This window comes from Vigna unguiculata, chromosome 4, assembly GCF_004118075.2.
Source record: "Vigna unguiculata cultivar IT97K-499-35 chromosome 4, ASM411807v1, whole genome shotgun sequence".
Lineage (NCBI taxonomy): Eukaryota > Viridiplantae > Streptophyta > Magnoliopsida > Fabales > Fabaceae > Vigna > Vigna unguiculata.
Genome location: NC_040282.1, coordinates 24,498,156 through 24,510,298, shown reverse-complemented (window position 1 = coordinate 24,510,298; position 12,143 = coordinate 24,498,156).

Below are 12,143 nucleotides of genomic sequence, written 5' to 3'. Positions count from 1 at the left end.
GCACAGTATGCTAGTTCAGGAGGAGACCCGACTGAAGAACGTAGGAAGCCAATATATTCAATATGTGAAGAATAAAGGAGTTGTTGGAAAGAAGGTTGCTAAGAAACATGGAAAGGGTAAAGAACCACTGAAGATTGACGAGTCCTCAACATTAATCCAGAAGAAAAATGACAAATGTCATTTCTGCGAGAAATCTGGACATTTCCAGAAGGACTGCATAAAGCGTAGAGCTTGGTTCAAAAAGAAAGGTGAGCATAATGCTTACGTATGTTTTGAATCAAACTTAACTAAAGTTCCCCATAATACGTGGTGGATAGATTCTGGATGTATGACTCATGTTTCAAATGTGATGCAGGGATTTCTTACAACCCGAACCATAAACCCAAATGAGAAGTTTGTCTTTATGAGCAATAAAGAGAAAGTTCCAGTGGAAGCGGTCGGGACTTATCGTCTAATCCTCGACACTAGATATCACTTAGACCTTATGGATACTTTTTATGTACCTAGTATCACTAGGAATTTAATTTCTTTGTCTAAGCTTGATATTGCTGGATATTCTTTTAAGTTTGGGAATGATTATTTCAATTTGTTTAAGCGTACTTTTATGATTGGATCTGGTACACTTTATGATGGTTTATATAAATTGAATTTGGATAATTTATATGCTGAAACTCTTATGACTTTGCATCACAATGTTGGCACTAAACGTAGTAGTGGATGAACGATCTGCTTACTTATGGCATAAACGTTTGGGACATATTTCCAAAGAAAGAATGCATAGATTAGTAAAGAATGAAATTCTTCCGGATTTAGATTTTACTGATCTGAATGTGTATGTGGATTGTATTAAAGGCAAACAAACTAAACACACAAAGAAAGGAGCCACGAGAAGCACTCAGCTTCTTGAAATCATACACACCGATATATGTGGTCTGTTTGATGTAAATTCTTTCAATAAAGAGAAGTACTTCATCACCTTTATTGATGATTTTTTGCATTATGGACATGTCTATCTACTGCATGAGAAATCAGTCAGTAAATGCCTTGGAAGTTTATATAAATGAATTAGAAAGGCAATTAGACAGAAAGGTGAAAATCGTAATGTCTGATAGAGGTGGTCAGTATTATGGAAGATATGATGAAAGTGGACAACACCTTGGTCCGTTCGCTAAGTTCCTTGAGAAACGTGGTATATGTACTCAATACACAATGCCAGGCACACCACAACAAAATGGTGTATCAGAAAGGCGTAATCGAACATTAATGGATATGGTTAGGAGTATGTTAAGTAATTCATGTTTACTTGTATCATTGTAGATGTATGCTTTAAAGACTGCCATGTATTTGTGTAACATGGTTCCTAGTAAAGTTGTTCAAAAGACTCCTTTTGAGTTTTGGATGAATAGGAAACCCAGTTTGAGACACCTACATTGTCAGGCAGAAGTAAGAAAATACAATCTACAAGAAAAGAAACTGGATGAAAGAATAATCAATGGATTTTTCATTAGTTATCCAGAAAAATCAAAAGGGTATAAGTTTTACTATCCTACCCATAGTACAAGAATCGTTGAAACTGGAAATGCTCGGTTCACTAAGAATAGTGAAACCAGTGGGAGTGAAGCTTCACAAAATGTGGAGATTAAGGAAGTTAGAGTACAAGTTCATATACCTAGTACTTCTTTATTAAGAAAGATTCTTTTAGAATTATCATGGCATTAGTAGCTCATTATGATCTTGAGTTCCATTAAATGGATGTTAAAACTGCTTTTCTAAATGAGGATTTAGAATAGGATGTCTATATGGACCAACAGATGGGTTTCGCTGAAGAAGGAAAGGAGCACATGGTGTGTAAACTTAAGAGATCGATATATGGACTTAAGCAAGCTTCTCGGCAATGGTATCTTAAGTTCAATGATACTATTGTGTCCTTTGGATTTAAAGAAAACACCGTTGATCGGTGTATGTATTTGAAGGTCAGTGGGAGTAACTTTATATTTTTGATCATGTATGTTGATGATATCTTGCTTGCGACTAATGATCTTGGTCTATTAAGTAAGACTAAGAGGTTTCTCTCTAATAACTTTGAAATGAAAGATATGGGTGAGGAATACTATGTAATAGGAATAGAAATATTCCGTGGCAGATCACAATGACTGTTAGGTTTGTCTCAGAATGCATATATTAATAGAGTTTTAGAGAGATTCAGATGGATAAATGTTCAGCATCTCTCGTTCCAATACAGAAAGGAGACAAGTTTAGTCTCATGCAATGTCCAAAGAATGATTTGGAATGCAAACATATAGAAAATATCCCTTATGCATTTGTTGTTGGGAGTTTGATGTATGCTCAAACATGTACGAGGCCAGATATTAGCTTTGCAGTTGGTATGCTTGGTAGATACCAAAGTAATCCAGGACTGGAGCATTGGAAAGCTGCAAAGAAAGTTTTAAGATACCTACAAGGAACAAAGAATCACATGCTTACTTATAGAAAATTTGATCACCTTGAGGTGATAGGTTATACAGATTCAGACTTTGCCGGTTGTGTGGATACAAGAAATTCAACATTTGGTTATGTGTATCTTTTAGCCGGAGGAGCGATTTAATGGAAAAGTGCAAAGCAGTCTGTCATTGCTACATCCACCATGGAAGCTGAATTTGTGGCATGCTTTGAGGCCACAGTTCAGGCTAATTGGTTGCGGAACTTTATTTCAGGACTTGGAGTAGTCGATAGTATTTCCAAGCCGCTGAAAATTTATTATGATAATTCCGCAGCAGTCTTCTTTTCTAAAAACGACAAGTATTCTAAAGGTGCTAAACATATGGAGTTGAAATACTTTGCCGTTAAAGAAGAAGTTCATAAACGTAAAGTGTCAATAGAACATATTAGCACAAATCTTATGATTGCTGACCCTTTAACAAAAGGGTTACCACCCAAATTGTATGCTGGTCCTGTAAAGAATATGGGCATTATGTCTACTAGTGAATGTTAAATGTTGAATGTTAATGTTTTTAATGTTTATGTGACACTCTGAGCTCCTTAATGTATAAATTTCTGAAATCTGTGTTTTCTTCTTTATGTTTATGCATGCAAATTATGATAAAGAAAACAAATTATGTTATGTTATTGCTTTGTAAAATGACATTATGTTTGAACCCATTATGGACTTCTCGTTTTCAAGGTCATATTAAGGAGTTAGGGATGATATAGTAGTACATGGAAAGGATCATGTCGATCAAATGATGTGTGACCGCCATGACTTTTATTATTTTTGTATCTTTAATTATGAATAATGATGGAACCAATTTATGCAAGGTCTTTTAATGTGCATTATGTTTATGTATTAAATAACATAATGTTATGACATCATATGAGTCAAGTGGGAGAATGTTAGAATTAATTGACGAATTAATTCTATTAGTGACTCATGTGAAATATTATGATGGGCCCAATTGTGATTTAATAAAATATAAAGACTTATTGGTTATTATTATGGGAAGTGATAATAAAATAAAATAAAGATAAAGATAAAATAAAAACCAACTTGATGGACGTTGGTTTATAAAAGGGATTGGGATTTTGTCTTTGGCCATAAGGTTCTTTTCACAGTAACCCATCAAGAACGTGTGAGAAAAGAAAGAAAGGCAAAGAGATAGATTGGGTAACGGTGGTTGAAGAGCACACAAGATTACAAATTTGAAGAATGCATATTCAGAGGATCTCTCATGGATCAAGATTAATGTTCTATTATGTTTATCGTGTAAGAATCCTAAATTCTAAAGATCCTTAATTAGTTTTACATTTACTACATCACATGAAATAATGGATAGTCAATCACAACTGGGTAAAAATGCAGGTTGTTTAAAACATAAAAAAAGGTCGGATTTTAAGCATAATGAACAATATAGTACAAACAATATCCAGAAAACAATTTTCATATGTTTTAAGTTATAACTTATGCTCCAATGTCTAGAATTTGGAGCATTGTGCTAAAGAAAATATCCACAGAGCAAGAAAGGAAAATCCTTAAACTAACGAAATGTAAAACATCTGCTTCTACAAAAATACCAAAAAATCAATAAACAATAAGTTAGCAAACTTTTCTTGAAGTTAAATATGTGAAGTTCTTGAATTTCATTTTGTTGAAAGGGAGAGCTACTTCAACTCATATGAAGATGGTTTTGATGATGTCCAAGGCTACACTTCATATGCATTACTAGTTTAGAATTAGTCCTGTTTTAGTTAGGCTGTGCATTAGGCTGTTTGTATGAAATTATCAGATGTAAATCAAGCCTGCATTAAGTTGTAATTAACCATCACACTCTTGCTTATGCAATCATAAATTGATTAGTTGTTTAACTAATGGATTAGCTGTGAGTACTGCACTAAGGCAGTGAAAATACACTCACGATAATCGATTAGGTAAATTCCTAATCCATTAATGACAGCAGAGAACTTTGTATAAAAGTTATTTTCTGCAATCTATTTTAGTAAGAGAGAAAATTTATAGATCACTGAAATTCATTCTGAGAAACATCCCTTTGAGAGACAAAAAGTTTTTGATCATTCAAGTGAAGATTCAAGGAGATTGATGGTTGATTGTACCTTGATGGGTCTAGCTTGAATCTAGGAGCAAATTAACAAATCTGCAAAACATAGGTGTATTCGTTTCTTGATTCTTTTTATTGTATTTTTTATTACAGTTGCTTCATTGTGTGAAGTGTAGGCCTAGGTGCAATTGCGTGGATGCATTGCTCCTAGGAGGAGTTCTTGATTGGTAGATCAAGTTATTGGGGTTTAGGTTCTAGAATTATATAGGTGTTCTTGTAATTCTTGGATCCTAATTGTATTAGTGGAATCCTCTTAAGTAGGTTTACTTAGGAGAAGACTGGACATGGATTCTTTTTGAATCGAACCAGTATAAACTATTGTGTCTTGGTTTTTCTCTTCTCTTACAATCTTTCTTAATTGCCTTAAAGAGTCCATTAACACAGAACTGCGAAATTGATTAATTGGGTTATAAAAAAAGACTCTTTCAAGATTCAACTTAAACAAGTGAAAGACTCATTAATCAATTCAGATCCCTTTCTGGGTTAAGCTATTAGAGAAATCTGTTTTTTTAACAATTGGCACTAGAGCTGGTTAATCGCATGATAATCGATTAGAAAGATCCTGATATGTCTAATACATCTCAAACCTTTGCTGAAGGGGCATCCATCAACAGGCCACCTCTGTTTGCTGGTGAAAACTACCCTTTTTGGAAAATTAGAATAAAATTTTTTCTTGAATCAGTGGACAAAGGAGTCTGGGATGCCGTAGTTAATGGACGTTTTAAACCCATTAGAGTTGTGGAAGGCAAAACTGTCCCCAAAGAGTTCTCACAATGGACTCTTGATGAGAATAAAAGGGCACACTATGATGTTAGAGCCAAAAATATTATATCTTCTGCACTAACTTTGGATGAATTTTACAGGGTATCTGTGTGAATCAGCCAAAGAAATGTGGGATGTCTTGGAAGTAACCCATGAGGGCACGAATGAAGTTAAAAGGGCAAGGAAGAACACTCTCATTCAAGAGTATGAGATGTTCAGGATGAAGTCTGGAGAAAGCATTTGTGATGTGCAGAAAAGATTTACACATATAGTAAATCACCTCCTAACTCTTAGCAAGACTTTTGACAAAGAGGAACTCAATATCAAAATTTTGAAGAGCTTAAATAGGACATGGCAGCCCAAAGTCACTGCAATTTCAGAATCTAGAGATCTCACTAGCATGAACATAGCCACACTCTTTGGGAAACTAAGGGAACATGAACTAGAGCTTGGAAGACTCAAGGAAGAAGAGGATGGAGAAAAGAGGCACACAATGGCCTTGAAGAGTGTTGTAAAATCTGCAGCAAAACTGAAGAGAGCAGAATCTGCAGATGACTCTAATGATGATTATAACTCTGACAGTGAAGCTTTGAGACTAATGGTAAAGGGGTTCTCAAAATTTCTAAAGTACAAGAACAAATCTAACAGTAATTCTGCAGAAATTAAAAGATCCTCTAGGAAGCAAGAAAAACATGTTCCAACCTGCTATGAGTGTGGAAAATTGGGACACATCAAACCTGAATGTCTTGTCCTCAAGCTGAAGCAAAAACTAGAAGAGAAAGGTGAGGCAGACAAGCACAAGAAGAAAAGGAAAGCTTACAGTAGTGACTCCAGCTCATCCAGTGAATCTGATGGAAGCATTGAGGAAGAGACCAACCTCTGTCTTATGGCTGGAACAGGCTCTTCTAAGAGTAGTGTGAGTAGTTTCAACTCCAATGATGATGAAAATAACTACTATGAATTACTTGATGCTTTTAATGAATTGCATAAGGAAGCCACAAAATTGCAAAAGTCAAATAATAAGCGTAGAGGAGAAATTAAATGGCTTGAAGGTAGAGTAAAGCAACTAGAAGAGGAAAATGAAAATTTGATAACAAGTCTTGAAAAACTAGAGAAATCTAAGAAACACTCTAGGTCCAAAGATGACACAAGCTCTCCCCAATGTGAAAAATGCCCAGGACAGCTAGAAAAGATAAATTACCTAATGAAAACTCTCTCAAAATTCACTTTGGGAAGATCAAACCTTGATGCAGTGTTAGGATCTCAAAGGAGTGTGCTTAATAAAGAGGGAATAGGTTACAGTGGCAAATCTAATCCATTAGGCACTAGAAATTTTCTAAATATGAGTAAACCAACATCTATCATTTGCTCCTACTGTTCTGAACTTGGGCATGCATCAAATTCCTATTATTTTAAAAATTGTGGGGTTCCTAAAGGAGAGTACAAATAGGTACCTAAAGGAACACCTCAAACCACTAACATGAAAGGACCCAAGTTCAATTGGATACCTGCATCTTCTCTTTAATCTTTGTTTCAGGTGTGTCTTGATGCAAGGAAAATAATGTAGCTTCTATATAATGGATGCTCAAGACACATGAAAGGAGATGTGAAGAACTTCTGCAGGATATCTTACAAAGCCAATTAATGGTCATGTTACAAGAGGTGATAATAACAAAGGTCAAATTTTAGGCATTGCCAAGGTGAAAAGTTCCTCTTCTATTGTGATCAAGTATAATTATTGGTTGAAGTACTCCAATATTTTGATTTTACTGCATGTTTGTTCACTAAAAAGGAAGTAAAATGTGCATTTTTTTCATATTTCTGCATAAATTAATCCATTAGGTAATTCTCTAATGGATTATCGTTTTCCTGCTATGGCTAATTTGTTGCTTCTGAACATTACATAATTCATTAGATTAGTCATCTACTAGTACTGTAATCCTTAACTGCCTGTATGCACTCTGATATTCCTGCTGTTGGATCTGTTTATCCATCCTATTGGTCTTGGTTTCTATTTGCTCTATACTTCCATAAATTTCTACACTACTGATTTAAACTGATATTCCAATACCTAATTGCTGATTTGATTTATGGTTGTCTACACTCTGATGTTAACCTGTGCTACTGATTTCACCTGCTGCGTTGTTAGTATTGTCATACTTTGTATTGTTACTCTGTGATGTACATGGTATGTGCTGGTTTGGTTGTGTTACACCCCTATGCTCTTTTTGCTAATGTCCAAATGGGGAGAAAGCTATTTGTTTTTGTATTGCAAGACACATAATGTTGCTATGTTACATGACATATTTTGGCCATCATCAAAAAGGCGGAGATTGTTGAAAGGGGGAGGTACTTCAACTCATATGAAGATGGTTTTGATGATGTCCAAGGCTACACTTCATATGCATTACTAGTTTAGAATTAGTCCTGTTTTAGTTAGGCTGTGCATTAGCCTGTTTGTATGAAATTATCATATGTAAATCAAGCCTGCATTAAGTTGTAATTAACAATCACACTCTTGCTTGTGCAATCATAAATTGATTAGTTGTTTAACTAATGGATTAGCTGTGAGTACTACACTAAGGCAGTGAAAATACACTCACGATAATAGATTAGGTAAATTCTTAATCCATTAATGACAACAGAGAACTTTGTATAAAAGTTATTTTCTGCAATCTATTTTAGTAAGAGAGAAAATTTACAGATCACTGAAATTCATTCTGAGAAACATCCTTTTGAGAGACACAAAGTTTTTGAGCATTCTGGAAGATCATTCAAGTGAAGATTCAAGGAGATTGATGGTTGATTGTACCTTGATGGGTCTAGCTTGAATCTAGGAGCAAATTAACAAATCTGCAAAACATAGGTGTATTCGTTTCTTGATTCTTTTTATTGTATTTCTGATTACAGTTGCTTCATTGTGTGAAGTGTAGGCCTAGGTGCAATTGCGTGGATGCATTGCTCCTAGGGGGAGTTCTTGATTGGTAGATCAAGTTCTTGGGTTTTAGGTTCTAGAATTATATAGGTGTTCTTGTAATTCTTGGATCCTAATTGTATTAGTGGAATCCTCCTAAGTGGGTTTACTTAGGAGAAGACTGGACGTAGATTCTTTATGAATCGAACCAGTATAAACTGTTGTGTCTTAATTTTTCTCTTCTCTTACAATCTTTCTTAATTGCCTTAAGCAGTCCATTAACACATAACTGCGAAATTGATTAATTGGGTTATAAAACTTAAAGACTCTTTCAAGATTCAACTTAAACAAGTGAAAGACTCATTAATCAATTCAGATCCCTTTCTAAGTTGAGCTATTAGACAAATATGTTTTTTTAACACATTTTATTAGAAGTACCTGTTGGTACTGATACTTTTTTCGAAAATATTTCCTTTAGTCCTCCAGTGAAATTGTTTCCCTAGAAATGTAAGCTATGCAAAATCACCAAACTCTCTCTGCTGGAAGTTTTTCACGTTTCCTTGAATTTTTGAATTCAGAAAAGCGACCAATTATATGTATGAAAAAGTTAAAATAAATATTTACTTTCATCAGGATGTTTCCCATAGTTATGGTTCAAAGCTTCGACAAAAGAAATAATTTTTTGGTCTTGCATCACTTCATGAAACCAAAAACAACTTTATTCATTGAACCTATTAATTAATAAAATCACAATAGAAAATAGAAAGCTTAAATTATTCTTTCAAAAATTAAGTGAATCAAAACTGGATGATTGAATTCAAGGAGAGGAGGAGATTTAAACACCCTGCATAATTGAATTTATCAAATTCAGTTTTCATGTAAAATAACGTCAAGAAAATTTAAACAATGAAGTATTCATAATGAAGCTTTTCAATCACATATTACGCATTCAATCCAATTGACATGGAATTATTACTCAAAGATGCAAGAATGCTTAGAGTAGCATACCGGTATGACTTTTGCTGCTACTGATAACACCCAACAGTACGTATCTTAGCTCATGTCAACCTCATTAAATTGCTTGTAAACTATTTGTATATTTATAAATTAGCCCAATATTGCTGCTCAATAACTGTAACTACTATTTTAATTTGGTCATTGTATTTCTAACTTACAAGTCTTGTGCTTCACGTGCAACATGCAGTAGTCATTAAAATTGTTAATCTTCAAGCATAAGAATGGAAAAAGAGAATGATTAAAGTTATGTGTTTCTTTATTTCCTCTTCCAAATTTCAAATGCAACAACCTAATCACTCCATTACTCCACTGAGTTTCTCTTTAGAGAACAAAGACAGCTAAATCCAAACACATTGTGGCATGTACACTTCAATCATAACACATGCATTCTTGTATAGGTTGGGGAGTGGCAATGTCATAGCATATCCATCACTCATATAATTAATCCAACAACAATAATACACATGCTTGTTTCCATCATTAAATAAAACCATTAAAATATAGGTAGAAAGCAAGCATAAAAAAATCAGAAAGAAAAATATAACATTTTCCCTATATCAGTAACCACCAAACCTATATCAAGACCCCAACCATAGTTTCGTTCAAAACTTAGAGAAAAATTTCCATCATTCATTGGGTGGAGATTGTGTTCAATTTGCTGTTGTTTAAAGGTTGAAGTACCTTTTGACTATTCTACCATAGAACTTAAAACCTAAACTAAACAACTTAAAACCAAACTAATAGTGTATAAACACAAAACAATCTAACCTTAAACCCCAAAAAATGAAATAGAACCACATTAGGAAAAACAACAACCACAACACACAACACAATCGAGAACAACTATAAAACAAAAAATCAAACAAAACTACAAACCCTCTAAAAAAATAAACTTCTCTCGAAAACCCACAACCCAAATGCACAACATATAAAAACAACAACCACAACACACAACACAATCGAGAACAACTATAAAACAAAAAATCAAACAAAACTACAAACCCTCTAAAAAAATAAACTTCTCTCGAAAACCCACAACCCAAATGCACAACATATAAAGACACAACACGTAACCGCAACTACAAACGAAAAACAATCAACAAAACCATAAATCCTAAAAGAATCAACTCCTCTCAAAAACCCGCAACCACAATACAATGGAGATGTACAGTCTAGAAACTACTACATGGGCACCACTCAAACACCCAACCATACCCCAAATTTGATAGAGGAAGACCAAAACTTTTACCTCGACCTTAGATAAATGAAGAGGAAGAGGAAGACCGAAATAAGAAAGGTTTTTGTGAACTGAAAAAAGAAAGGTTTTTTGAACTGAAAAAAAAACAAAGAAAAGAAATTTGTAAGAAGGTTGATGAAAATTGGTAGGGAAGTGGAGAAAATCAAAAATAGGAGAGGAAAGGTAAGGAGAGGAAGATTAGGTTTGAGATGTAGAGAAATGAAACAAATTTGCTAGAGAAAGCTTTTGGACATGACTACAAATGTTTAAATTTGAAAACACAACCACGTCACTTCAGTCTTAGCGTATTTCTACAACAAAATTTTAGACACGTGTTACAATGAGAGGATGTGCAATAAAGAAAAACTAAAAACGAAAAAGACACGTGTCAAAAATTTAGGGATGGTTACTTAAGTAAATTTGCCAATATATGCTATTTTATATTTATAATAGATTGTGACTATTTTAATAATCAATAATTTTTAGTTTGTAAATTAGTATCTAAAGTTGTCCTATAGTTATTTTATTGGTTACTAAAATTGATCATTATTTAGAAGTTTTCTTGAAACGAATAAGTACATAACAATTATCACTAATTTGTCTTCAATTTAACTAAAATTGTGGGTGGCACAAACATTTTATGTCATAGGATTATATAAAAGCCTATTTTACACTAGTGTATTTTCCTCACAAAGTTTGCCTTGAATTCTAGTGAGGGGGTACAATGAAGTTGTTGAACAATTGCACAATGTCAAGTGTGAAAATATATACTATTTCTAGCATCACCAAGACATAGGTGTCTCACATTTAGAAAAAATACGTGTCTTAGAATGTAATTATGTATTTAACTAAACAATTTAAAAGGTACAAAATCAATGGCAATTGCTTCCAATATTTTGTTATAATTGAGTTTTTTTTTCTTTGTACAAATCCTTAGGTTTTTTAGATAGAATATTTAACTTTTTCAATTTTATTAAATTTTCAGTAGGTAAAAATTATTTAACCTATTATTTATCTTGAGTATTATATTAGTCATTCATTTAGTTTTATAATTATATACTTGTTAGAACATTAAAACATTGTGAAAACTTTTGAATTTAAAAAATAATAAAACGCAAGGTGTTGAAAAACGTGTAACAGAATGATTAGCATTTGGACAAAAATCAGAAAAGGGTGAATTGGGTTCTTAATAAAAAATGTGCTTTTAAAATTTTCCTTTTAATATCAAAGTTCAATTAAAAAAATTTCCTTTATTTTAACAAACACAAAAAAATAAAGTGAGTAGCGAAGAGAAAATTGCACAAAGTATTTATACTGGTTCGTATCAAAAGACCCTACATCCAGTTGTTAATCTCTGAAAAACGAGATTAACTCAATCACTACAATAAACTAAACTTACAATCAATGATAAGAAAGATTAGGGTTTAGAAAACACCTCCCTTGAAATCCACAAGGGATGAACACCTCTCTTGAATCACACAAGAGATGAAGAAACACCTTCCTTGAATCACACAAGGAATGAACACCTCCTTTGATTCACACAAAGGATGATCAGCTTCTCCTAGCAACAACAGCAACACTTAATCACTCAAGATCCCACTTG